Raw genomic sequence first — 27,092 nt, forward strand, 5'->3', positions numbered from 1 at the left:
CTGGTTATGCACCTTTGGAGATGCCACTTCATGCTCCCTGTGCCTCAGTTTCCACGTTTGCCAAATAGATGATCCCGTTTTCAGGGAGCTGATGAGTGGGTGTGGGACTCCCCAGCTGGCTCATAGAGATGCAAAACCAACCACGTCTTGGTAGGTCCCACAGTGAACTTACAATACATTTGTGAAAATATAAAAGAACGGCTAATGGCATGCCTAGCACACCTAACCCATTCTTAACTGAAATCTAAAAGGGCAGGAGGTCCGTGGTGGAGGAGAAAAAATTACATGATGATAGGATGTGATGTGCAATCTTCAAGAAATGTCAAATCCCGATTCTTCATGTGGGCAGAGTAGAACCGCGCCTTGGCCATAAGTGCACACTTTTTAAGGTCCACGCACACACTGACATTTTCAACTTTCAGAAAGGATCACCTGCTGCTAAAGATAATAGAGACTTTCTATCAATAAAAGGAGAGGACTGTGCCCTTTAAGACTGCCTGCCTTGTTTTGGAATGCAAAGTAAATTCTTTTTCCTTTCCTTCTTTTTCTTTTTTAAAAAAATAGATTTATTCATCTAATGCAGTTTACTTAGGGTAACATTAATTCCAGTTTAGAAACTTCCTAAAAAATCTTACAACCAGGGTGATGGGGATAAAGTAGGTCACTAGCTTCCCTGAAGTGTGCTTCTTGGCTGCACATTATCCATGGAAACTAGGACAGATAGAGAAAGAGATATAGAAAGAAAGAGAGAGAAATGGTATATGCACAAACATAAATATACATAAGTATAAGCACAATCTATACACTACATATATATTTGATGCTATTTCATCAAGCCATTATATTTCCATTTTCAGGTTTAATATTTTTTAAATTGTACATATATAAAAATGATTTTTAGAAACCTTCAAACTGATACTTAATAGCTGATGAAACAGCATCGAACAACTATTTGTGGGGAAGAATAAGTGCCACTGGTTTTTTTTGGTATCATTAATATACAATCACATGAGCAACACTGTGGTTACTAGATTCTCCCAATTATCAAGACCCACCACATATCCCATTACAGTCACTGTCCATCAGTGTAGTAAGATGCTATAGAGTCACTACTTATCTTCTCTGTGCTATACTGCCTTCCCCGTACCCGTCCCCCTATGTTATGTGTGCTAATCGTAATGCCCTTATTCCCCTTATCCCTCCCTTCCCACCCGTCCTCCCCAGTCCCTTTCCCTTTGGCAATTTTAGTCCATTCTTGGGTTCTGAGTCTGCTGCTGTTTTGTTCCTTCAGTTTTTGCTTTGTTCTTATGCTCCACAGATGAGTGAAATCATTTGGTACTTGTCTTTCTCTGCCTGGCTTATTTCACTGAGCATAATACCCTCTAGCTCCATCCATGTTGTTGCAAATGGTAATATTTGTTTTCTTCTTATGGCTGAATAACATTCCATTGTGTATATGATCCACATCTTCTTTATCCATTCATCTATGATGGACACTTAGGGTGCTTCCATGTCTTGGCTATTGTAAATAGTGCTGTGATAAACTTAGGGGTGCATAGGTCTTTTTGAAACTGGGATCCTGCATTCTTAGGGTAAATTCCTAGAAGTGGAATTCCCCAGTCAAATGGTATTTCTATTTTTAGTTTTTTGAGGAACCTCCACACTGCTTTCCACAATGGTTGAACTAGTTTACATTCCCACCATCAGTGTAGGAGGGTTCCCCTTCCTCCACATCCTCACCAGCATTTGTTGTTCCTAGTCTTTTCTGTTAGCCATACTAACTGGTGTGAAGTGATATCTCATTGTACTTTAATTTGAATTTCCCTGATATTTAACGATGTGGAGCATCTTTTCATGTGCCTGTTGGCCATCTGAATTTCTTCTTGGAGAAGTGTTTGTTCAGATCCTCTGACCATTTTTTAATCAGGTTATTTGCTTTTTGGGTGTTGAGGCGTGTGAGCTCTTTATATATTTTGGATGTCAACCCCTTATCAGGTATGTCATTTATGAATATATTCTCCCATACTGTAGGACGCCTTTTTGTTCTGCTGATGGTGTCCTTTGCTGTACAGAAGCATTTTACCATGATGTAGTGCCATTTGTTCATTTTTTATTTTGTTTCCCTTGCCCAAGGAGATGAGTTCAGGAAAAAGTTGCTCATGTTTATATTTAAGAGATTTTTGCCTATGTTTTCTTCTAAGAGTTTTATGGTTTCATGACTTACATTGAGGTCTTTGATCCACTTTGAGTTTACTTTTGTGTATAGGGTTAGACAATAATCCAGTTTTATTCTCTTGCATGTAGCTGTCCAGTTTTGCCAACACCAGATAAGCGCCACTCTTTAGTCCCTAGATTTGACCATAATCACCGGTATGAAGGGAAATGGCCAGGAGGAAAACTGGTTCTGGCAATGAACCAACCCATCAGAATGCAGCTCCCAGGAGGAAAACACATCTCTTTACCATTTTTGGTTAAGGTTTTGGGGCCACTGTGCCTTCCAGGTGAGGCTGTCTCTGTGTAACGCACCCAGTGGGGCACTTGGCCAAGAGGCCCACCTGCCTGGCAGGGCTCCCCGTGGATCCCGGGGCTGGGAAGCTTCACTTTCTGCTTTCTGAGACAGATGTGTCGGGTCACAGGGGAGAGGGAGGCAAAGGTAACCCGCTGGCCTGAGGCTGCTGGCAGCAAACAGAGGGAGGAGCAACTCCGGTTCTGGGATGGCAAGAAGAAATGAAATCAGAAATCCAGCACAGTGGGACTCAACAGTGAGAGTGGTGTGGGCACAGAGGCTGGTGGGCCTTGACTGGGGCCACGATCAGATTTAACAGGGCAGAGCAGAATGTTCACCGGCCTGGGAACAGACTCCCTCACACTGTTCCTGCTCCGACAGAGACCACAAAGGACACATGAAGACGGCTTGGTTCCTAGCAGGAAAGCACACCAAGCAGAGGCTTAGAGAAGGGGTGGGAAGGGGGAGAACATGGCTGATGAGGGTTCTGTATTCCTCCAGTTTCAGCTAAAAGCAGAAATGCCTTGCTAAAAATGAGGGCTTCCAAAGGACAGCCCCTCCAAGGGACACTCAGATCACTACTGACCACGAGTGTGAAAAAGGACCATGGGCTGAAGGACGGGCATCAGTTACCCTCACCCTCACTGCAGCCCCCATTTCACAAAGACAGGTGGGGGGCTGTGTGCATGGGGAGCTGTCTGTGAGCACACGGATGGTAGGGGACCCTGCCTGAACCCAGGCCAAGTTCATAGTCTTTCATAGTGGTTCTCAAACTTGAGCATGCAAAAATAAATAAACATACATAAATAAATACATCGCAACAAAAATCCCCACTCGGGGAGCTTGAGCAAAGTACAGATTCTTGTTTTCATTTCGACAGCATGTCTACTAAAATTGGGAAGATACAGAGAAGGTTAGCATGGCCCCTGGGCAGGGATGACACCCAAACTGGTGAGCCGGTCCATATTTCTGAAATAGGGAGTTACTAATCAACTGACGTAAGTTTTCAGTTAAGCGAGATAAACAAGCCGTAGAGAGAGATCTGCTGTACAACAGCGTACCAACAGTCAACAATAGGGTAGATCTCATGTTAAGTATTCTTACCATAATAAAAAAAATTTTTTAAGAAATAAAACCTAAATAACTTATATAAAAATCTCATTAAAAAAATTTTTTTAAGTGCAGATTCTTGAAAATTCCTCGTAGACCTGGGCAGGACTCAGAGTCTGCAGGTGTGACAGACACTTAAGGTAACATAGTTTAGAGGAGAAAGAAGGACCCAGGAAAACAAAATGGAAGCCCACGAAGAATGGCCTCCCCATCCTGCGGCGTCTGGCCCAGATCTCCTGCCACCTGTTCACCAGGCATCTTCCCTCTGGGCTCCTAGCATCCTGATCACCTTGCCCTGAGTGGAACATATCACCTAATGTCCAAAGCATGGTCTTCCTCTTGTAATTTCTCCTAGGATGACAGATCCCATAATCTCCCTCATTTACCAAACCAGGAACATGGGAACAAGTGAGGGCAGAAAGCCCACGAAACCGCTCTGAGAAACCCTGTTCTGGGGGACCAAGGGGAGACCCACGGAGAAACCTGGGTACAGGGGTGCTGCAGAGAGGCTGCATGGAGGTGTGCTCTGCCCAGGGGATGACCCTGCTCACACGGTTCCTGAGTCCAGTCCAAAGAACAGGAGCAAGAACAGAACATACAATGTGGACAGAGCTACCTGGCGCTTCTTGAAGTTATTAGAGTGTAGCGTCTACCCAGCGTAAACCATCCGAAGTGGCAAGTTCTTACCTCCTCACCAAAATCTGTCACACATTATGCCCCTGCAGCCCCGAGCCTGCAGAGAAGTCAGGCCTGGGCTCAGCAGAGCGTGTAGGAGGCCCGCGCCAGAGGCAGGTAGCCGGGGTGGGCTGCAGAGAGCAGCGTGCCTGCTGCCATGGCAACCCGGGATCAACCAGGGATGGCAAAGAAGGTGCGCTGCCTAATGGAAACCCAGGCAACGTTTTAACACAAACACCAAGGAGGTTAATGCTCAGTTAGTTTTCCTCCTGTCCTCTTTCCACCCCTTTCTTATATGTTACCAAGTGGCTTTAAACCACCGCCTTTCCCCTCCAAAAAAAATTACCACCAAAGATGAGGTTTTTGATAAACCACAGAGCTGAATCTCCCTCCCCTGCACAAAGCAACCTACGATCCAGGATTCCTCTGTTAGTATCTGTCTTATGGGTAGTAACTAACCATCTCAAAGACAATTGTGTTTGTCCAAAAGACTCTTAGGAATGCACTGGCTTCACAATCGCCACTTCCCTGCAGACACCCAGGACAAAAATTCTCGCACTATGATATAACTGAGAATGACTGGGAGGGTTTTTAAAGGCAGATTCCCTGACCCCATCTCAAGAGAACTGATTTCAGCAAATCCGGGGCAGAGCATAAGCATCTGTATTTTTTTTCTAGCACCCCAGGGAATCCTGATGTAAAGAGATCAAGCTCCACCCTGTGAGAAATGTGGACCAACAGATTCAGGCTTTTCCCATAGATTTGTCCTTCGCAAGACAGGTTGAGCTCAGCTGAGCCTGGACGGCCAATTTGCTCACCAAATAAGTCATGGACTGAAGGGGTTAACAGGTGACCCCCCCCTCCCCCCCCCACCGCTCACCAAGGGTGAGTTCCCTAATACACGCTTCTGACTGTGATGGATGCACATGGAAGACACCTCCTAGCATCCCCCTCATCAAGGCATGCCTTCTCCAAGTTGCAAGGTGGAACAGGAAAGCAAATATGTGCATAACCCAAAAATATTCATTAAGTCCCCACTCAAAAATTCCCTCCCCGCCTAATGACTTAATGGAAATCCTAACCAGCCTTTTACATCAGTCTTGGTGATCATGAACATTTGTCTGTATTTTCATTTTACTGTCCAATTTGTGGAAACGTCAAGTCCCAAGTCTTAAAAAGATACAAGTTCATGACGCACAAGGAAGTGATACTGAAAAGCAGCTTCCTGCCTGGCAGAATGTGGGACACATGGGGTTTGGGGAAGGACTGAAGGTGAGACATAAGCAGAAATGGTTTCCAAGTTTAAATTTCTACTAGATCTATGTCTCTTTCCAGCAAGATTAAAGATTAAGATAAAACCAAACTGCCCTCCACAACAACTAGAAAATGGTAGAGGAAGAAGACAAAAAGGGTTTTAACGCACACCTCAGCTTGCAGCAAGGAAAGGGAATCATTAATGGTAAGGCAGTTACACACCACAGCCTAAAATAAACACCAAATCCAGAGGCAGCCTAGGGATTAACAAGAGTCCCAAGAATAGGTTCTGGATATTACTGCCCACACTGGGCAGAGGCGAATCTTGGGCCGCACAAGGCAAGAGGTGAATCCCACGAATGTTGAGAGTCATGCAATTCTGTCGCTGTGCAGAAGGTGGACTTGGGGGAAATGCACCCAGCTGCACAGACAGACGAAAAGGAGGCTCCCGTGTTTCTGCCTGGTTTCAGGAGGGAAATGAAAAAGCTTGAAGAATAACCAAGTGTGGGCTTTTGCCTTGAACAGTCTGGGGTTCTGAGTTTCTACTTTCTGTGTGGGCTAGGGAAACCCCAACCAAGACATCACTGTAAAAACTGCTCCAGGCTAACGTTACTATAAAGAGGTCTTACAGAAACAAACGCAAAACCCCGCTGAAGGGTTCTCCCATGAACCAGGACACTGAGAATCCTTAAGGAAAAGTACAGCCCACCAGAGAAGAACTGATGCCAAAAAGTTACACAGCCCAGGAGAAAACCACGGACCACACACCACGGGTGGGAGTCAGTGCACACATGAGGGAGGGGCACGGCCTTTATATAATAGGCTTACAATTTAAAATATAATATAAGACATGTGTAACCTGATTAAAGACATACATGAAGAAATTAAAGCCATAAGAAAAGAACCATGGGTAACAAAGAAAAAGCAGATGTAGTAAAAAGAACCTACAAGGACAACAAAAAAATATATAGTCACTCCAATGAAAAACTCAACACACAAGTTAAATAGTAGGTTAGACTCAGTTCACTGATGGTCGGTGAACTAGAGAACAGACCACAGAGAGACAGAAGGATGCACAAGAAGAAAATTTTAAGACACATGGAAGATAAATAAGAACACAGACTATACATTTAATAAGAACATACAGAATAGGAGGGAGAGGTAAGTTGAAGTGATAATTTTTAAAAACTTTCCAGTAATAATAATAGTAATTCATTTTAAAAGAGCACTCCAAGTCTGAGGCAGAACAATAAATACACACACACAAAACCACATCATACTGAAACTGAAAAAACACCAAAGACAAATAAGAAAAATGCACAGCAGCCAGAAAGACAGAACACTGAAATGAGGTTACTGTCACATACTTTTCGATCATGCTTACAGAGTCTACAGCATAGAACACAATTCTTTAGTCTGATGGAAGCAGTCCAATCGGACAATATGCAATAATGTTGGCAATGTGCCAAAGGAAATAAAAATTTCTGTCAACCTAGATATTTAAATGCAACTCAATTTTTTTTCAAGAGCCAGAGAAAAATAAACATATTTTTAGATGACTCTAAGAGATTTTACCCCCATAGATCCTAAGTGGAGAAATATTAAAGGAAAAATGAAAGAGAATCCAGAAAGGAGTGCAACGCAAGGAGCAACAGTGAGCAAAGAAATCAACAGAAATGTTGGAAAATAGAGGCAACCATTGATTATATAAAGCAATAATAATAATAAGCTAGACCTTATTAAAACTGAAAATTTCTGATCTGCAAAAGACAATATCAGGAATGAGAAGAGAAACCACAGACAAGGAGAAAATATTTGCAAAAGACACATGTGAAAAGGATTGTTGTCTAAAATATACCAGGAACTCTTAAAGCTCAATGATAAGAAAACAAAAAACCCAATCAAAACATGTTCTAAAGACTTTAAAGGACACCTCACAAAAGAATATATACAGATAGCAAATAAGCATATGAAAAAATAGTCACAAGATCTGTCATCAGAGAAATGCAAACAACATCAGGGAAATTAGAACAAGATATTACCACACACCTATCAGAATGGTCAAAATCCAGAACACTGACACCACCAAATGCTGATGAGAATGTGGAGCAACAGGAACTCTCATTCTTTGCTGGTGGGGATGCAAAATGGCACAGTACTCTGGAATACATTTTAGTGGTTTCTTACTAAACATACACTTCTATACAACCAAGCAAGTATGCTCCTTCAGTAGGTGAATATGTAAATATACTGTTATACATTCAGAAATGGAATATTATTTAGCACCAGAAAGAAATGAGTTATGAAGCCATGAAAAGACATGGAGGAAACCTAAGTGAAATAAGCCAATCTGAAAAGGCTACATACTGTATGTCTTCAACCATATCACATTCTGGAAAAGACAAAACTATGGAGACAGTAAAGAGATCCCTGGCTTCCAGGGGGGAGTGGTGAACAGGTAAAGCACAGAGGATTGTGAAGTCAGTGAAAATACCCTATTGATACCATAATGATGGATGCATGTCATAACACATTTGTCTAAACCCACAGAATGTACACCACCAAGTGTGGACCCTAATGTAAAGTATGGACTTTGGTTGATAATAAAGTATCAGTGTAGGTTCATCGGTTGTAACAAACAAACCACTCTGGTGGGGGATGTTGAGGCTATGAATGAGGGGGCAGGGACTATATATACAGGGAACCTCTGTCCTTTCAGTTTAATGTTGCTGTGAAGCTAGAAATACCCTAAAAAACTAAAGTCTAAAGTTGGAAAAAAAAATAACAATATTAGTGACTAATTTGCAGGTATTAAAAAAAAGATGGAACTAAACTGTCAAAAAATAACAACATGGAATATGACAGGACAAACCAAGTTAAAGCATTCTAAGGTCCTAAAAGATTATTTGGGAGGAAGATAGAGATACTGATTAATTCTGAATATTATTAAGTCAAAACTATACATGCTAAAAAAGTAAAAGTAGACACTAAAAAGGAATTGAGTTAAAAACCTCCAAACTAAGAAAGGGAAAAGAAAAAAAAGGGGAAGATAGAGAAAAGCTGGTAAAACCAATCAATTACCAAAAAAGGGGGAAGAAAATGCATGGGAAATAGAAAGAATAATATAAAATACAGAGAAGCAGTATAAATATTGGGCAAGGCCACACCAACATCCACATGTCTCCAAGGTGAACAGCCTCTGGTGTGTGGATGAAGCACACATGTACACACACATACACATTAGATACAAGACGGTATTATTGGTAAAGAGTATGGAAGGGGATTAGAATATGCTACCCCCAAATACACCATTTGGCATATTTTTTGAGCTTACGGCAACTGAAGAAGAACTGTCTACTCTTTGCCTTTCTGCCTAAAAGCAGGGCATAAATGTTCCTTTGTAAAGATGACATAAACTTTCATTTGCAAAGGTGCTTCCCCTCCCTCTACCAGAAAAAGGGAACACCAGAGATGACTCGAGTCTGCATAAGACACCTACCTTACCAAATAACACGTATCTACCACTTGTTTCCCTTATATATCTTCTTCCCACAATTTATGATCCCAAGAAGCCCAAATCTTTTTTCTTTACCTAGTCATTTCTCCACAATTCACTACTCTTTGTTAAAATGAAATGGTCTATGAACTCTCAATCTTAACCACTTCTTTGGGTTTTTATGTCTTTTCTGTGGAGCCCACCTGCATACAAAATTAAAAATAAAATTTTATTTTATGCTTTCTCCTCTTCATCTGTCTTTTGTCAGTTTAATTCAGTCCCTAGTTACAGAACATAAATAAGAGAGTAAAGTTTTTTTCTCCCTCTTCTACATTATCAAATTATCAAGGAACAAATAATCCCAATCCCACCCTAACTATTCCACAGAATTAGTGGGGGTAAAACAGAAGGAAAATCCCCCAACTCTGGATGAGGCTGCTATTACCTTAATATTTAAACCAGAGAAATACAACATAATAAATATTTTAGGCCCTACTCATTTAAGAACATAGATGCAAACTACTATGGATAAAAAGGAACTATTTTCATTTCACTCCTAGGAATTTACCTGAAGAAAACAAGATCCCAGATTTAAAAAGACAGATGCACCCCTATGTTTATCACGGCACTATTTACAGTAGTCAAGGAAGCAACCTAAGTGTCCATCAGTAGATGAAGAGATAAAGAAGATGTGGTACATATACACAATGGAATATTATTCAGCCATAAGAAGAAAACAAATCCTACCATTTGCAACAACATGGATGGAGCTAGAGGGTATTATGCTCAGTGAAATAAGCCAAGAGGAGAAAGACAAGTCCCAAATGATTTCACTTATTTGTGGAGTATAACAACAAAGCAAAACTGAAGGAACAAAATGGCAGCAGACTCACAGATTCTAAGAAGGGACTAACAGTGACCAAAGGAAAGGGGGTGGGTGGGTGGCTGGGGAGGGAGGGAGAAGGGGATTAAGGGGCATTATGGTTAGGACACATAACGTAGGGAGGTCACAGGCAAGGCAGTACAGCACAGGGAAGACAAGTAATGATTCTATAGCATCTTACTACACTGATGGACAGTGACTGCAACAGGGTGTTCCGGGGGGGACTTGATAATATGGGTAAATGTTGAAACCACAATATTGCTCATGTGAAATCTTCATAAGATTATATATCAATGATACCTTTAAAAAAAAGGAACTATCTTTAGTATCTATCAAAGGTATCTGTCAAAAATCTATAGTGAGGATCATAGTAATGGTAAAACAAAGAAATGTTCTCTTTAACACTCATGTGATAGGCAGAATTCTAAAGACAGCACCTAAGATACTCCTCTCCCCTTTGTGAACACACCTTGCATAATCCATGGGACTGTGACCACGATGGCTTTCACTCCATGATTAGGCAAAACTGACCTAAGAAAGGGAGATCAGCTGGGTGGGCCTGACCTAATCACACAAGCTCCTTAAAGGAAACAGTTTCCCCCAGCTGGTCCCCAAAGAAGAAGTCAGCAATTTATCTGGGAACAGGCTCAGGAATGTGCATTTGAAGGGGGCACCCCCAAATAAATGAGCCCCAACGCTGTCATCCCTGAATGGTAACAGTGGACATAACAAGAAAGCACCAGATGGCATCTGCTGACTGGGGAGGTTGGGCATTTATCAAGATGTCCATCTGGAAGCATCTTGGATTAGGAGCTCGTGCTTAAAGGGGAGAAAAACAAACTTTTCCTCTACTGCTTCAGGTTCTGCAGCTGGGGCCCTAGAAATCAAGATGATCAAAGACAGGTAAACAAGAGAAGAACAGAGTTTAACGTGTGCAGCACACATACATACAGCAGAAACTCAGTGATGACTAACTCAAAAGGTGGTTAGAACTTAGGGCTTATGCAGAATGTTAATAAAGAGCAACAGATTTGCAGAGAAGCAACAAGACAAAAGAAAAGGGTAGGCTTTTAGGGATGATAAACTGTGAGGAGGTAAATCCGTGGAGGAACTAATGGCAGGTAAGGGTTGTTTGAGTAAGGTCTGTTACATAGACTCCTTTTGGTGCCTTTTCTAGGCTGGCAAGAGGCTCTGGCAATGAAGAGTCCTTCTGCCTCTTCTGGCGTAAGGAGGGCCCTTTCCCAAGGGAAATTTTACGTCCTGTTTTTTGCTAAGAAGGGGTAGGCCAGAGAGCCCTTCCTGTATATACTATTTCTCAAGTCTCCAGCTCCAAATAATCAATTTGCCAAACTGACATATTATAGGGTGGCGTGCTCTGATCCGCCACATTCTCATAAATCAGTGTACTTATTAAATATGGAATTCTGGGCTGCTTTTCCAGAGAATCTGATACTGTGAGCCAGTGGCAGATTCATTTTTTTTTATTGCATTTCAACAAATTGATTTTCTTAATACAAAAAGAGCATAGAGAAGAAAAGAAAATGGTATGTAATCTACCCGGCTCAGACAATCCTTGCTGACATTCAAAAACATAAACGTAACACAGGTATGTGGTTAGAAATGCAAATAGAAGAGCTACGGTTGATACGAATACTAGGAGTGCCCCTCACCCACCCCACATCTCTCTTCCCAAGGTAACCACTGAGGACAGATTCTAATGTCCTCTTCCAGAAAAAAATATTACATTCATTCCAGGACATATGTCCTTTTCAAGGGTTGTTGTTTTTTTTTAACCCAAAAGGAGTGATATTGTTTTCTGTTTTGTAGTGTGCTTTTCTTTTTTGTTTAATGTAACGTGTAGGTTTTTCTACATCTGCATTTTTAAAACCTATCTTGTTCATTTAAATAGGTTTAAAGTAGGGAAGGGATCACATTTTCAATTGGGGCTTAGAGTGACTCTAATGTAGGGGGGTCAGCACCCCACACTGAGAAACTGGGCACTCTGGTTGCAGTGGCCATCCCTGCAGAGGCTTTGGAAATGTCCTACACGTCTCCCTAATAAGCAGAGCCCTGGAATACCTCTGAACATCCTGCACTTCCACAATACCTCTAAGCATCCTGTCAGTACAAATGGACAAATATTCCTGTTCAGACTCTGCCAATCCACCTGCAAGGGTCTCAGGATGACTGCCAGGAGGTCAAGCAGCATAGGCCAGGAAATTGTTCTCAGCTTTACTCTGAAAATGGAGAGCCCAGAGGCAATCCACACATCTGCAAAGCATCACGGGTAGACCCCCAAATCGCCACTCATCCATTTTCTATCTTGGTTCAATGCCAAAGCCAAGGAAGCAGTCAAGAGACTGGTCCTGCACCGCCCCAGACGCTCTCCCCCTCCTCCACCGGCCACACTCCCCTGCAGATTTCTAGCTGACTGCTAAGTGCCTCCCAAGATAATGTTGCTACTGACTGGCCTAAGCCTCATTTTGCAGCCGCACTTACCTTTTAATCAGGAAAGTTTGCCTGCTAATGAGCCTATGATATCCTTCACCTAATTACCTCCCCCAAAATCCTCAGCAGTCCCCCCTCCCTGGCTGCAGCAGTGATGCGTGTCACTGGGCCATCTGCAGGTGGAGAGGGAAAGGAAAGATGCCGGTGTTGGTGTTTTTACCCCTGCCCTGGAGCTGGAGGAAGGCAGGTGATCCCACCAGCAGACAGAGTCCTGAAGGTGAAGGCGCTGGAAGCTGAGACCCACGTCCCTGGGCCTTCTGGGGTGTGTCCCCAGCTCTCCACTCATACCCCACCCCCATGCTCTGGGGGTGCCTTCCCCTACATGGGAGAGCCTGGATACAGGTGTGCTCTCCTGGCGCCCCAGGGATGGTCAAGGAACTAGGAAGGCACAAGTCACCAACCCCACCAGATTCTTGGACTCGCCTGTCCTGCACTGAGGATGCAGCAACCTGGGGGCGGGGGGCACACCTTAACTGGCTACGGTACAGGTGAGAAAGCAGCTTTGCAGAGAGAAGAAAGCAGATGCAAAGCAGAAATGTGAGGCCTTCCTGGGGCAGCAGGGAAGAATTCATAAGCACGTGCCAAGAGCTTCACACTTCCTAATCCCAGTCCCGAGACACACTCCAAGTGATCTCAGCACGCTTGGACTCTGTGTCCTTAAAATATATTCTCTTCTTCCTCCAGCAAAATAGGAGTGATTTAGACGCAGTTTCCTTGATCAAGAACTGCAGTTAGGATAAAGTCTTGCTAGCTGATGGGGGAACAAGAGCTAGCAGGTTGGAAATAACCACTTGAACGTTTGCTCAGGGAAAGGAAGCCTAGGACACAGGGGAGTGTGGATGATTTTTGCTCCAAAGCAGAGATCAAAGTCGAGAGTCCACTCTGCATTCCCTGCTGGATGCAGGGCCGTCCATCCTGTCTTTCTCCACCCCAGACCCGAGCAGTTACACCTCTCAAAATGTGGTGCCTGAATGGTGGGAGAGCTCCCTCTTCAGCAAGGCTGAATGCTCAGCGGATGGAGAGCTGGGCATCCACTTGCAAGGCTGTTGTTGGGATGCTGAGCAAAGCTCAGGTGTGAGAAGGAAAGAGAAACGCCTGCAGCCTGGTGATTTGAGGTCCCATAAATCACTCCTGTTTTGCTGGTGAAGGGACTGATACAGGAGCTGGAAGTTACCAGTCCAGAGAGAGAATTTAAGCGTCTGTCTCCTACTTTCACCTCCAAAACTTGTTTCCAAAACCACCAGGGACAGCTGTGCAAGGGAGAGCGTGTTGTGGACAAGCAAGCTGGTGCTCATGACAGGAGGATGCGGCAGTGACCTGGGTGCTGTCTGTACTGATCATTCCTAGCAAGGGCCCCAGCCCCTTCCCGCTCCCTGAGGAGAAAGAAAACGGCCGGCGTCTCCCATCCGACGGCGGACAAGACAAGTACGACAGATTGTAGAGTTCGGGCCCTCGTCATTTCTAGTTCTTTCCTCTGAAAACACGGTCCCATTAAAGCTAAGGAATCTTATAGAGCCTGCAGATTGAGTAAAGTCAGGGAACAGAGGGATCCTCACAACCAAAACACCCAGGCAGGTAAATATATTTCAAACACAGAGTGAATCGCAGCAGAGAGGAGAGGAGTGACAGGGCTATTTTGAGAAGGAAAACCTGGTGCAATTAGACTGAATGCTCGAATAACATTTTGAAGGTGTTTGTGGGGGGTGGAGTTGAAAGGAGTGTAATTAAGTGAACTGTATACATTATTTTAAATCCTGTTCACATTAATGCTATAAATATTCCACTTAATTCATCATTATTGAATTTGCCAGCAAAGCTTCAGGGTAAAACTTCAGCCCAGAGTTTAATTACATCCAGGCGGAGTGGAGCATTTTTCATTTCCTTGACTGCTGCCAAAGGAGAAAAATGCAGCTTTCATAATGGTGAAGGCAACAGGCACATTGCTGAATGGAGCTGCCAGCCTCTTAAGGACTCTACAGTCTAGTGTCTGTCTCCGACTTTCACCTCCAAGACTTGCTTCCAAAACCACCGGGAACAGCTGTGCAAGGGAGACAGCGCCACGGACAAGTGAGGCCACCCATTCTTCCTTTCCCCATCTCCCCACAGTGTGCACGAGCACACACACACATGCATACAATACACACACACATATACAATACACACACACATGTGCATATGCTGCCATGCGTGTGCCTGTCATGCGACATTCATGCGGCTCTTACTGATTACCCAGTTTGCGTGTGTTCATTTATTAATGATTATCTCTCCTGGAGTTAGGGTTTCTTCCCACACTCGTTTCCTTCCCCTTTCCTTTGTGTACTTTCTGTATGAGCAACCTCCTTCTGTGGGAGTCAAAGTTAAACTTGGAATTTTTCCTTTGTTTTCTTCAGATATCATCGTGCTCGGCCAAGTCCAAAAATGTCCAGATCACTGTGTGGAAATAAGAGTTGGGTATGATGGTTGGATAAAGAATAAGTAAGTACTGTGGAATGTATATGGGCAGAAGTGGGTAGCAGCCAAATGCTTTGTATCAGGGTCTGACTTCCCCTGATCCCTAAACCAAAGTCCAGCACAGAAAAACAAAGGGAGCTTGTTAAGTTCTGACCATTTGACTGTACTTGTTAGAATATAGTGCTGATAGGGCCACAATCACAGAAACCTAGAATCTATGGGGACCTTTAGCAATTTCACAGTGCCCACCCCATGAAATGAGCTCCCAGCGCCCAGCCAGGCACCCAGTGCATGCAGGTCCTTGGTGATGACGTGAGCTAAGAAGAAATGTATAATGTGAGTTAATGTTCTACTTGGTTTACATGAAGCCTAATTAAGTACCACCTGACCAAAAGATTCAAAAGCATCACCATCAAGAAGATAAAAGGCAGCAACATGCATGCTTTTAAAGGTCATTGTACGTATCTGAGAAAGATATGTGAGTCTTCAGTTATACTGAGGAAACCTGGTGTGTGTTAGGGGTGTGCTTTTGAGGGAAGATTCTGGAAACAGCTTCAAGATCATTCTTGTCTTTCTAATCTAAACGCCTCTGTCTCTCTCTCTCATCTAAGTTTGTGTGCTCCATCCCTCCTCCTAAGCCATTGCTTTTCAAAGACCACCTATCACACTGGGTCTGTGAACAGAATCTCACAAAGCACAGTTATTAGTGGCTTTATAATCTGGCCCATTTCCCTGACTTCTTGGAGGGGTGAGCAATTAGACCCTCAAAGACAATTATTTTTCACTCTGGTCAATGTCACATTATGGGGGAGAAGAGATCCAAACCTTTCCCTTGCAACTGGCTTGAGAAGCTCAATTGAAATCTATCAATCATTTTTTTTCTTCAGTTATTCATGAGATAATTGGGGTGGAAGTAAAAATCTGCAGCTGGGCAAGAGGAAAAAAACTGCAGGTAATTTTCAATGAAAGGGATTTTTCTAGCCGCCAGACTCAGATGCTCCTAATAGGAGCCCGCCCGTCAGATACAAATCAGATGCCCTCCTCGGACACCTGACGCATTTGGAGGCAGCCTTGAGACAGGTGGGCTTTACCTGGCTCGGTGGTGGGCTCATGTTTTCACACCAAGGGCAACTGATAGGACGGGACCTGGTCTTCATTTTGAAAATGGCACAAGAGGATCCCTCCTCTCCAGAACCAGGGCTGCTCCCCAGACATAAATGAAGCCCTTGGAGACACCTTAGCTCCATCACACCAACACCATTAGCTTTTGCTACTGCCTTCTTGAGTTCACTTCTCTCGGAGATTCCAGAGAAAAAGACAGCCCATTCCTTGCATATTTCAGGAAAACACACAAGCTTCCCAGCCGCCAGGGCCTTCTTACTGTTTGAACACACCAATCTTCCTCCTACCTCAAGGCCTCTCCTCCTGCCTGTCCTGGTCCATCTGGTCCACCTGGTATTCTGCCCCTCCAGACAGCCCTACAGCTTGTCCCCTTGCCTCCCCCATGCCTGCATCCACGGGCCATCCTCTCGGTGAACAGTTTCGATAACCCCTTTAAAATGCCAGCACCCCCAACACCCCTTTCCGCTCTATTTTTCTGCACAGCACTGCGTCTGGTTCCTACCCATTCTGCTTTTTACTTTATCGCTAGGCCACTATGCTCCGCATTATGAACGTAAGCTCTAGGGGGTCTTGTCGATTTGTTTAGTATTATATCTCTGCACCTGACACACAGATGCTCAATGAGTATTTACTGAATAAATCAATGGAAGGATGAACAGATAAACTTGTATAACTGAACCAGCATGAGGTATTTCCACATCCCTAAGGATCTGAATGCTGCGTGTAGGCACCAGCAGCACCTAAAAATGAAGGAAGAGTTTTGTCCATGAAACCTCCCAAGAGAAAAATGTTAAGTCTCAGTGCAGAGGAAAAAGGGATAGTACAACCTCAGGAAGCTGGTCGGGCAGCAGGTAGCACACGTTGCCCAAATGCCAGGACTGGAAAAAGTCTCTTGGAATGGATTTGAAAAAAAGAAGCAAAACATGTCATATGTCTAAAAACTGGTATTCAGAAGGTATTCATGACTCACAATTGGCTTCAGAAAGCATCCCCGATTCACAAGTGGATGCAACCCTCCCTTGACGTAATCGGAACCCAAAGACGTCTTCCCGCATGGGAGGTCCTCACGTGACATCCAGTTGAGATCTGACTTTATCTCCTTGGCTGGCCCCACCCCAGCGGGCCCTCCAGAGGGGTGACATGGTCATGAGGGTCCCTTGTTCCCTTAAATAGTAACACGTGGTAGGTAAGTAAAACGTTATAAAATGAGGATCTCAAATTCCACCCATCTTGGTTAACAGGTAGGTTACGAAACAAATCTGATGTTACCACGTAGGAGGCAAAGTAAGGACCAGAAGACAGGGAAAAGATCAGGCCAAGGGGGGAGGTCAAGTCACAAAGCCTCACACACTGGTGGCAACTGATGCCCTGTGCTCTCCGTCAGAAAACTAGGAGCCAGAACTCACACAGGGAAAGGGCAGGGTCGGGGAGGATGCTGTAATTGTGCTGCATTTTGTATAGCTCTTATTTTCAGTTAAAGCAAAAAACACCCACAACCTCCTTTTTTCGCTGTGACATCCAACAAAGGAACAGAGGTCACGGTCCCCCAATGAAGCCCTGCTTGAGTCTGTCTTGCTGCCCAGAGCTCCCCAGGAACCCAGGTCCTGCCGCTGGCCGTGGTCTGACTCCCTGGCTGCAGCGCCCTCCTTCCCAACAGCATCACGCCTGACCCTCGAAGGGTGGAGAAGGCGCTGGGGCCCCAGCCTAAGGCTATGGGGCTGGAGCTCTGCACTGTCAGAAGGGCACGTTCCCGAGGAGAAGTCCAGGCTGGTGATCCTTAGAACATTTGTACTCCCAGCAGCCCAAGACTCAGTGAGAAGCCACTAGAGCAGCCTGTGCAGAGAACGGGCGGCATCAGAAATGGCGGCTCATGCTCATTTTGTGTCTTTACCTCTTTCCTTAACTGCCTCGTGGATTCTGAATATTTGTGATGAATGTCTCTTGGCACCTGGGCTTCGTTTCACCACACTCACCAAAGGAAGAATCTCCAACATAACAATAATGGTAAAAAAATTAAACTTCCTTCAGGTAATTAAAAGAAAGCAAATTAAACCCCAAAGAGCAACAGTCTGCTTGGCAACTAAAGATCTGATGACGGGCCAACCCTCTTGCCCAGGTTTGTACACATTCCTGGAGACTTGGTGAAGAATGCCTACAAGAATGCTTCCTAATGCATGATATCTGACACGTATATTGTTAACGTGCTTCTGCTGAACATCAACCGTGGCAAAGAAGGGTACTGAAAAACCATTTAGCTGAGTCTCTTCTCCCAGTTTCTTCTGTTAGAAAAGGGGGAGAAAGAAGATTGAGAGGCAATTTAATAGGAACTTGACAGTCATGAACAGCTGGCATACCGTGTATGGTGGGCAAGAGTCTGTCCTCCATACTAATGAAACAGGAACAAAAGCACGAGCAGTTTGGTATTCCCACCGGAAAGGACTGCCTAAGTAGAGGCACTGAAGGGTCCTAGGTCGCCAAAGGGATGATGCACTGAAATCTACGTTAGTAATCACACCTCAAAGAGTTTGAATGAGGTCACTCCTAATCAGTCACATTTTGCCTTGCTCTGCTTGAAATAAACTTTTTAGTTCAGAACAGTTTTAGACTTACAAGGATAGTAAAGAGAGCCCCTTACATCTCTCATCCGGGTTACCCTGGTGTTAACATCCTGTGTTACTACATACATATGGTACGCTGCTATTAACTAAACTCCACACTTTATTTGGGCTTTACTAGTCTTTCCCTAACATCCTTTTTCTGGCCCTGGAATGCATCCAGGGTCCCATTTCACATCTGGTCACTCCTTTCGGCTCCCCTGGGCTATGACACATACTCAGGCTTTTTTTATTTTTTGATGACCTGGACAATTTCAAGGGACACTGGTCATGGATTTGGTGGGGCTTTGCCTCATGTTTCTCTCATGATCAGCCTGGGCTGTGGGTTTGGAGGAGATGACCATGGAGGGAAGATGCTCTTCCCATCACATCTCAAGGGCACGTGATCTCCACATGACTCCCCTCTGATGGCCTAACCTTGATTACCTGGCCAACGTTGTTAAGTCTGCCAGGAAAAAGTTACTTTTTCGCCCTTTCCACACTCTGCTCTTTGGAAGCGAATCATTAGGACCCAATGAAAAAAATAGGAAAAGACTTGAACAGACACTTCACAAAAGCCAGTAAGACCATAACAAGGCGCTGAACGTTTCAGTCATCAGGAAACAGGACCTGAGACTACAAGATACGGTTTCATACACTCTAGAATACAGAATGGCTAGAACGAACAAAACTGACACTATCAAATGTTGGCAAGGGTGTGAAACCACTGGAATGCTCACACACTGCTGGGACAAGTGTCAAATGGGATAACCACTTGGGGAAAGTGGCAGTTTCTTAGGAGGTGTAATATACATGTGCCCTATAAAAATACAAAAATGTCATAGCAGCTTTATTCATAAATAGTCCTACACTAAACAGGTAAGAACTCAGGAGGGAACAATGGCACCAGAAGTTCTTGAAAAAATGGTTCCATGATGGTCCCTCATTCATGGATTGATTCAAAAGAGACTCAGGAACAGAGAAACCAACATAACAGAGCTGTGATCCCCAGATGCCTTTATATAGGACAGAAAGGCCAGAGGGACTGTAAATATTATTAATTACAATCAAGGAAAACTAACATGAATACATAGGTAGAAAGGTGGCAGAAGAAAGTGTCCTTTTGTATCAGGGAATCATTATTCCACAATGTATAAAATATTTATATACATTTTAAATGAAAAAATTAAAACACAACTCCATCTTCTAAAGGACTCTCATACTGTATTTTGTCTTTGTAAGTCTCTTACAAATGATTATTTATTTAAGCAAAATAATATTTATCTAAAGTTTGGTAACTCCTTTAGCTATCCTTCTTTTACTTCAGCTCAATTCAAATCTAATCAAATTTAATACTTATTTTTAAAGGAGTATGTAATCCCCTTCCTGTATTAATTAAATTTTTTCCATCCACCCATCCTTCTTTCTGTAAATATGCAGAGACAGATATCTAGAATTGTGTTTACAAAATGTTTATATTGACTATTTCTGGGAAGTGGGGCATGGGAGATTTCATGACTTTTTCTCTGGACTTTTAATATTGCTTAAATGTTTGCAAAGAGCATGCATCATTATTTTCTCTGAAAAGAATTATGATGACAAACAAAGTAGATTTCCTCTGGTCCTAATCTCAGTACCTTGTTCATTTCTTTCATGATGTGCCTCAAAAATGACAGCCATAGATGTATCTTCATGTGATTACTTCCTATCTGTTTCCACCACTGGGCAGCAGGACCTGAGGGCAGGGCCAGGAACGAGGATCAGTTCATGGTGGACACAAATGACTCATAGTCTCTGGATAGATGGCATAAGGGGAAGCAAGTTAACTGGCTTCTCGGCTTATATATTTTCTAGAGTTAAAAGTCACCAAGACTGACCCTGTCTCATTTTTTAGATATATCTAAAATGACAGAATATTCTCTGAATTTAGAGGCCAAACTTTTAGAAACCTGCAGGGCTTCATTTGTTCAGGAGGACTTGAAGGCAGCAGAACGTCACCCACCTAACGCTTTCATGCTCCTGGAGGGATGAGACAAATTTCAGCTTCATCAGTTGCTGCTTCCAACAGTTTCATGTAGATAAATGAGACAATGACTTGTAGATCTTGACTTTTTTCCCCCTAAAACTGGTGCCTACATAGCTGGGGCAGGGTGCCACCATGCTGATGCCCTTGCTTGACCACAGAAATGCTCCTTCAAAGCCCACAGAGCTCATGCCCATTTGCGAGCTGCAGACCCAGACAGAGAAGCAGTGGTATTTCAAGACAATACAAGGGTCTGGGTCTCTCGTTTCTCCATTTTTCTTGACTCTTGTTGCTTTCTAGCTTCTCAACCTTTCTGCAATAGTTAATTCTGCATTCCTCCTTTGGACACAAGGCTAAAACAATTTCTTTTCCTTTTATTATTTTTTTATAAAAGTATCATTAATATACAATCTTATGTTGGTTTCAAATGTACATCACAATAGCTCGACAGTCCCCATGATCAACTTGCACTGTGATTGTGAATTATTGTACCCTTTTATTCCCTTCCCCCTCTACCTGCCCCAACTCCTCTCCCTTGGTAACCACTAATCACTTCTCAGTGTCTATGCTGTTTTGTTCCTTCTGTTTTACTTTGTTTTTATATTCCACAAGTAAGTGAAATCATATGGTATTTGTCTTTCTCTGCCTGGCTTATTTCACTGAGCGTAATACCCTCTAGCTCCATCCATGCTGTTGTAAGTGGCAGAATTTCTTTTCTTTTTATGGCTGAATAATATTCCATTGTGCATATGTACCACATCTTCTTTATCCATTCACCTATTGATGGACACTTAGGTTGCTTCCAGATCTTGGCTATTGCAAAGAGTGTGGCAATAAACATAAGGGTGCACATACCTTTTCAAATTAGGGATTTTGTTTTCTTGGGGTAAATTCCTAGGAGAGGAATTACTGGACCAAATGGTATTTCTATTTTTCGTTTTTAAGGAACCTCCACACTGCTTTCTACAGCGTTTGCACCGTTTTGCATTCCCATCAACAGTGTAGAAGGGTTCCCATCTCTCTGCATCCTCACCACCATTTGTTGTTTCTTGTCTTTTGGATGGTGGCCATTCTAACTGGTGTGAGGTGATAACTCATTGTGGTTTTAATTTGCATTTCCCTGATGATTAGCAATGTGGAGCATCTTTTCATGTGCCTGTTGGCCATCTGAATTTCTTCTTTGGAGAAGTGGTTGTTCATATCCCCTGCCCATTTTTTAATAGAGTTATTTGCTTTTTGGGTGTTGAGGCTTCTGAGTTCTTTATAATTTCTTGGATGTTAACCCCTTATCAGATGAGTCATTTACAAACATATTCTCCCATATTGTGGGATGCCTTTTTGTTCTGCTGATGGTGTCCTTTGCTGTACAGTAGCTTTTTAGTTTGATCTAGTCCCATTTGTTCATTTTTCATATTGTTTCCCTTGCCTGAGAACATGTGTTCAGGAAAAAGTTGCTCACGTTTATATTCAAGAGATTTTTTCCTATTTTTTTCTCCTAAGAGTTTTATGGCTTCATGACTCATATTCAGGTCTTTGATCTATTTTGAGTTTACTTTCATGTATGGAGTTAGGCAATAATCCAGTTTCATTCTTTTACATGTAGCTGTCCAATTTTCCCAGCACCAGTTGTTGAAGAGGCTGTCTTTTCCCCATTGTATATCCACAGATCCTTTATCATATATTAATTGACCACAGATGCATGAATTTATATCTGGGCTCTCTATTCTGTTCCATTGGTGTAAGGGTCTGTTCTTGAGCCAGTACCAAACTGTTTTGATGACTATAGCTTTGTAGCAGAGCTTGAAGTCAGGGAGTGTAATCCCCCCAGCTTTGTTCTTCTTTCTCAGGATTGCTTTGGCTATTCAGGGTCTTTTGTGGTTCCATATAAATTTTAGAACTATTTGTTCTAGTTCATTGAGGAATGCTGTTGGTATTTTGATAGGGATTGCACTGAATCTATAAATTGCTTTGGGCAAGATGGCCAGTTTGACAATATCAATTCTTCCTGTCTGTGAGCACAGGATAGATTTCCATTTATTTGTCTTCTTTAATTTCTCTAATGAGTGTCTTATAGTTTTCAGAGTACAGGTCTTTCACTTCCTTCATTAGGTTTATTCCTAGATATCTTCTTCTTTTTGATGCAATTGTAAATGGAGTTGTTTTCCTGATTTCTCTTTCTGCACAGTGTCGGGCACGCTTCAAAGGTACTGCCTGCACTTGCTGATCCTCTGACAAGCTAGGTCCATACTAAGAAGAAACTATGGTCTTAGAGCGTGCACTCTTCAGGGGCTCCTACACTCCAGCAGCTGTCTGAGGCGAGCTGGAGACAGAGGGATGGAGAGAGAACAAGGGGCTGCCTGAAAACACTATCTGGTGGAAGTGCGGAGGAGACTACATAGCTTCAACACAAAACGACAACCTAACCATGGGAGGTTTGCTGAGGCACTAGAACAGCAAGAGAAAGTACTGCTTGACTCTGCCTGGAAGGTCACAGTCCTAAATTCGCAAGAGATGTCTGAACCATCTTGAGTTCTCTTGACAGAAGGAACATTTCTTATAGGAAAGGAAATATAAAAGAATGAAGCACTCTTTTGCAAACCGCAAGTAGCCCCAAGTGGTGGGAATGCAGGGGTATATACAGCAAAAGAGATGATGCCACAAAGGCAGGCAAGAGACAGAGTAAAAGCTTTTTGTGTCAGATTAAGGATTTTGGACTTTACCCCACAACTGTTGGGAATTTCAAGCCACTAGATAGAAAAATCATTGCATCAATTCTACATTTGAGAAAGTCGCATTCATGGCAGTCTGATGATGGACTATAGATAAAATCCACACCAGTCCTGAAATCCAGTGGTCCACCCCTTGGCAGTTTCAACATGACCAGAGTAAAGGCAAAGGGATATTTCAAGACCCGGATTCACTAAGCAGCAGTATGAGTGAGCGATGCTCATTAAAAACGGGCATGACATTCTTTCCTCGTTTTTAAAATGGAAAAGATGACATCTGCCTCAACTATAAATCTGGTATGTGAAGATGAAACATATATATCGCATACATTTCACATAATGAAAATGCAAGGAAGAATTACTGTGGCTGTAATTCAAATAAATCTGGTACACCATAGTAAAATCACAGGTTTCCCTGACCAAGTATATTAACTATAGTCTCATCTTTGCCAAAATGTGCTCCACAGAACAAAAGTTCTGTGAGATTAAAAAAAGGCAAGAAAAACTGATTTTCATAGCCAAATAAATATAAAAAACATGGTTAGAAACTTCTGGTTTACAGTGAAAAGAGACTAACAAGAATTGCATTCACCCTCCTACCTGAAACAATCAAAGCAAAACAAAAGAAACAAAATATACGAAATAACCATTTTCAAGTGGGCAACAGGCATTAAGACAGTGAGTGGTCTCTGAGAGGGGAAACAAGTGACATGAGATCTATGCTTTTCCCAGCTTACCACCTGGAGGGTTTCCAGGATGAAGGGCAAGGAAGAGGGACCTCAGAGCTGACAACACAGAAGCACACGCAAAGGTGCACAACATCATTATTCACCAGGGAAGCCAATTAAAACCACAAGGAAACACTGCTACACACCTATTAAGCTGAAATGATACAGACTGAATACACGAAGTGTTGGTGATGACATGGAGGTACTGGAACTCTCATATGCAGCTGACTACAATGTAACTTGGCAGGGCTTTAGAAGGCAGTCTGTCAGTTCCTTAAAAAATTAAACATATACCTACCCTGTGATCAGCCATTCCACTCCTATGTATTTATTCAAATGAAATGAAAGCATGTGTCTATATAAAGATTTGTACAGGAAGATTCACTGCAGCTTTATTTGTAATAGCCCCAAACTGGAAAACAATCTAAACGTCTGTCAAGAAGTGAGTGGACACATTTGATATAGCCACACAATGAAATACAACTCAGCAATAAAGAGGAATTATCCTGATTGTGGTGATGGCTTCCCAGGTGCACACATACACCGATATTTATTAAATTGTGCCCTTTAAGTGTATGAGGTGTACTGTGTGTCAAATGTACTTCAGTAAAGTTATTAAGTGTGTTTAGAAAATTCTGGGTTAAGTAAGTTTCTTTTCTGTAGGATTTTCAGAGCCTCTAAAGGCTCAGTGGGTATCATTACTCTGCCAAAAGAGAACGTGATATATGTCATTTCCAAAACTTACTCTGCCAGAGTTCTGCCCCGCCCTCCTGCTTTTTTTCTTTTAATGAGCATCTCATGGAGCTGGCACTCCATGGATCACTTTGGGAAATATGGCAGAATCTGCTGTTGATTTAGAAATTTCTCAGTGGCAAATGACAAGAAGACACCTTCTATATTGTCTTCAAAAAAAGAGGTCCCCAGTTTCATAAAATCTTCTCTAGGATATGTGAGAACATCCCAGCTGCCTAAATAAATATGTGTACTTTGCCTCCCAGGCTGCAGAATGACTTGAGCTTCAATCTTGTAGCTACACATCATGCTTTTTTTTTTCCTCCAGTTTCTACCAAATAAGAAAGTTATTGGCTAGGATTGATTGGTCTGTTTTATTTCTCCATCCCAAGGCATCTGCTAGAGGTCGCTGTTATTGTTAATAATAATACTATTAAACAATCCGAGCACTCCAGAGTATGACATTCTAAGGACACAATCACCACAGCTGCTTTTTCAACTTGTTCTTTAGGAAATACGCTATACATACACCCAAAATTCAAGAGACAAGGAGAGGAGACAAGCTCAGAACATCCAAGTGCGGTGATTAGAAAGTTGTCTCTCAACTCTCAGAATGCCCTAACATATTGTCAATTTTACTGCTCTGTTCATGTTTTCATTGACTACTAACCCAAGAGCTACAGTCTCCACATGGATTTCTTTAAACCATATTATTAAGCTGGCCTCCTCTGCTCTTTTACTCATTAAACTGACTTAAGGCAGTCATTTTTTTCTAGCAGTCTTGCATTTCATCTGGAGCTCTAATCACAGGCAGGGAATAATATCTGACTTCAGCAGGCCTGGCTCAACTGCTTTCCTTGATGAAAGATCTCACAGCCTGCTCGAGGCAGAAGATGCTTGTGAGTGGAATTACCCACTGAAGGATGACAGATTTATCATTGAGGGGGTCACGACTCAGCCCCGTGTCACTCGGGTGGATTGGCTCAATGGAAGCTCAGGCATATGTGGATGAAAACTGCAGAGAACATGGTCAAGGGCCATAGGCTAGGTACTACTACTGTATTCCACTCCTCTATTAGCTAATAGCTCCTCTTATCTGCTATTAACACATGCACAGCCGAGTCTATCCCTGCATGCAGGCCCGGGTGTTATCACAGCTGGCTGCACCAGCTGTTTTCTCATTACTGCTTCTTCTTGGAATCCTCTATAAAGCCACAGAGGGCTGTTGCCAAAAATGTGGATGACAATCCCAGAGACGACCCAGAGTGGACCGTCCTCCGTGACTGCGCCAGTGGAGGCATATCCCTGGGCAGTAGGATGCCCAGGCACCATGAACACCAAAGCTTTTGAAGGTTCCCTAGTGGTAGGAGCTACCGGTTAGTTACAAGGAAGATATTCCAGGTTGGAGTCTGTGGGTGTCTGATCCAAGCAAGGGGTGGGGGGGCCTGCATTTTCTGAGGCTGGACTGAGAAACGACCACTGTTAGCACATTGTAGGGGAGAAACAGCCAATAAAAATGCATTCTGGCCTCATCAGAAAGACCTGGTCCAGGGGAAAGCCATGGCTCTCATGTAAGCTCCCATCCCTCCTTGTTTTGGAGGGAAGGAAATGGCAACCTTATGTATCATGGTTTGAAGCCTGTAGCGTGACCCTGTTCTGCCAGGCCTTTAGTCTGACTCTGCCTGTGGCCAGGGAAATCTGCTGTGACTGACCATGGCATTCCAGGCCTGCTGGCTGCCCCGGGGTTTGGCTCCACAAAGCAGTACATCACTGCTGCTGGCCCCACGCGGCATGAGTCTGTCTACTGGACTATTGTCCAGCCGTGGGCAGCGAAGGTGAATGATATTGAATTGTACCTCAGACAATGAAACCTCAGGACATTATTTTCCACCCATGCTTCTTCACTTAGTACAGTACAAGGCTGTGCTCAGAAGCTGTTGGTTTTAATTTGGGGGGGAAGATACCTAGCTGCACGAACAACACTGCAGCAAACACACCACCTGGAAGCGGGTCATCGGCTCTCAGCTTCATTTCGTGTTCAGCGTGAAAAAACGGACCCTCGCCGGTGTACCTGTGCTGTATCGTGCTCTAGGTCTGTCAGGTATGCTTCTGGTCTAAACTCTCAGATTCAGCATTTGAATGACCAGCCTCTGTTGTTTCAGTGGGATAGGCGAGCAGGAAAGTTCTGGGGTCTGTCTCCAACAGTAGATTTTGAAAAATAGGAAAATGTGACACAAAATGAAATACAGTAAATGAGAGATGAGGAGGCATTCCGTGTTCTTGA

General features: G+C 43.2%; 1 protein-coding gene and 1 non-coding gene across 10 annotated transcripts in view; one reads left to right on the forward strand and one right to left on the reverse strand.

The window, feature by feature from the left end:
* Window positions 1-27,092, reverse strand: part of SLC39A11 (solute carrier family 39 member 11) — a 382,305-nt gene that overhangs the window by 144,974 nt on the left and 210,239 nt on the right. The gene's annotated exons all lie outside the window — the stretch shown is intronic.
* LOC118919913 (U6 spliceosomal RNA) lies at window positions 3,369-3,477 on the forward strand. The gene has a single exon (XR_005027713.2). It is a non-coding gene; the product is annotated as a U6 spliceosomal RNA (small nuclear RNA).

The sequence above is a fragment of the Manis pentadactyla genome, chromosome 4, assembly GCF_030020395.1.
Source record: "Manis pentadactyla isolate mManPen7 chromosome 4, mManPen7.hap1, whole genome shotgun sequence".
In the NCBI taxonomy this organism is placed as follows: domain Eukaryota; kingdom Metazoa; phylum Chordata; class Mammalia; order Pholidota; family Manidae; genus Manis; species Manis pentadactyla.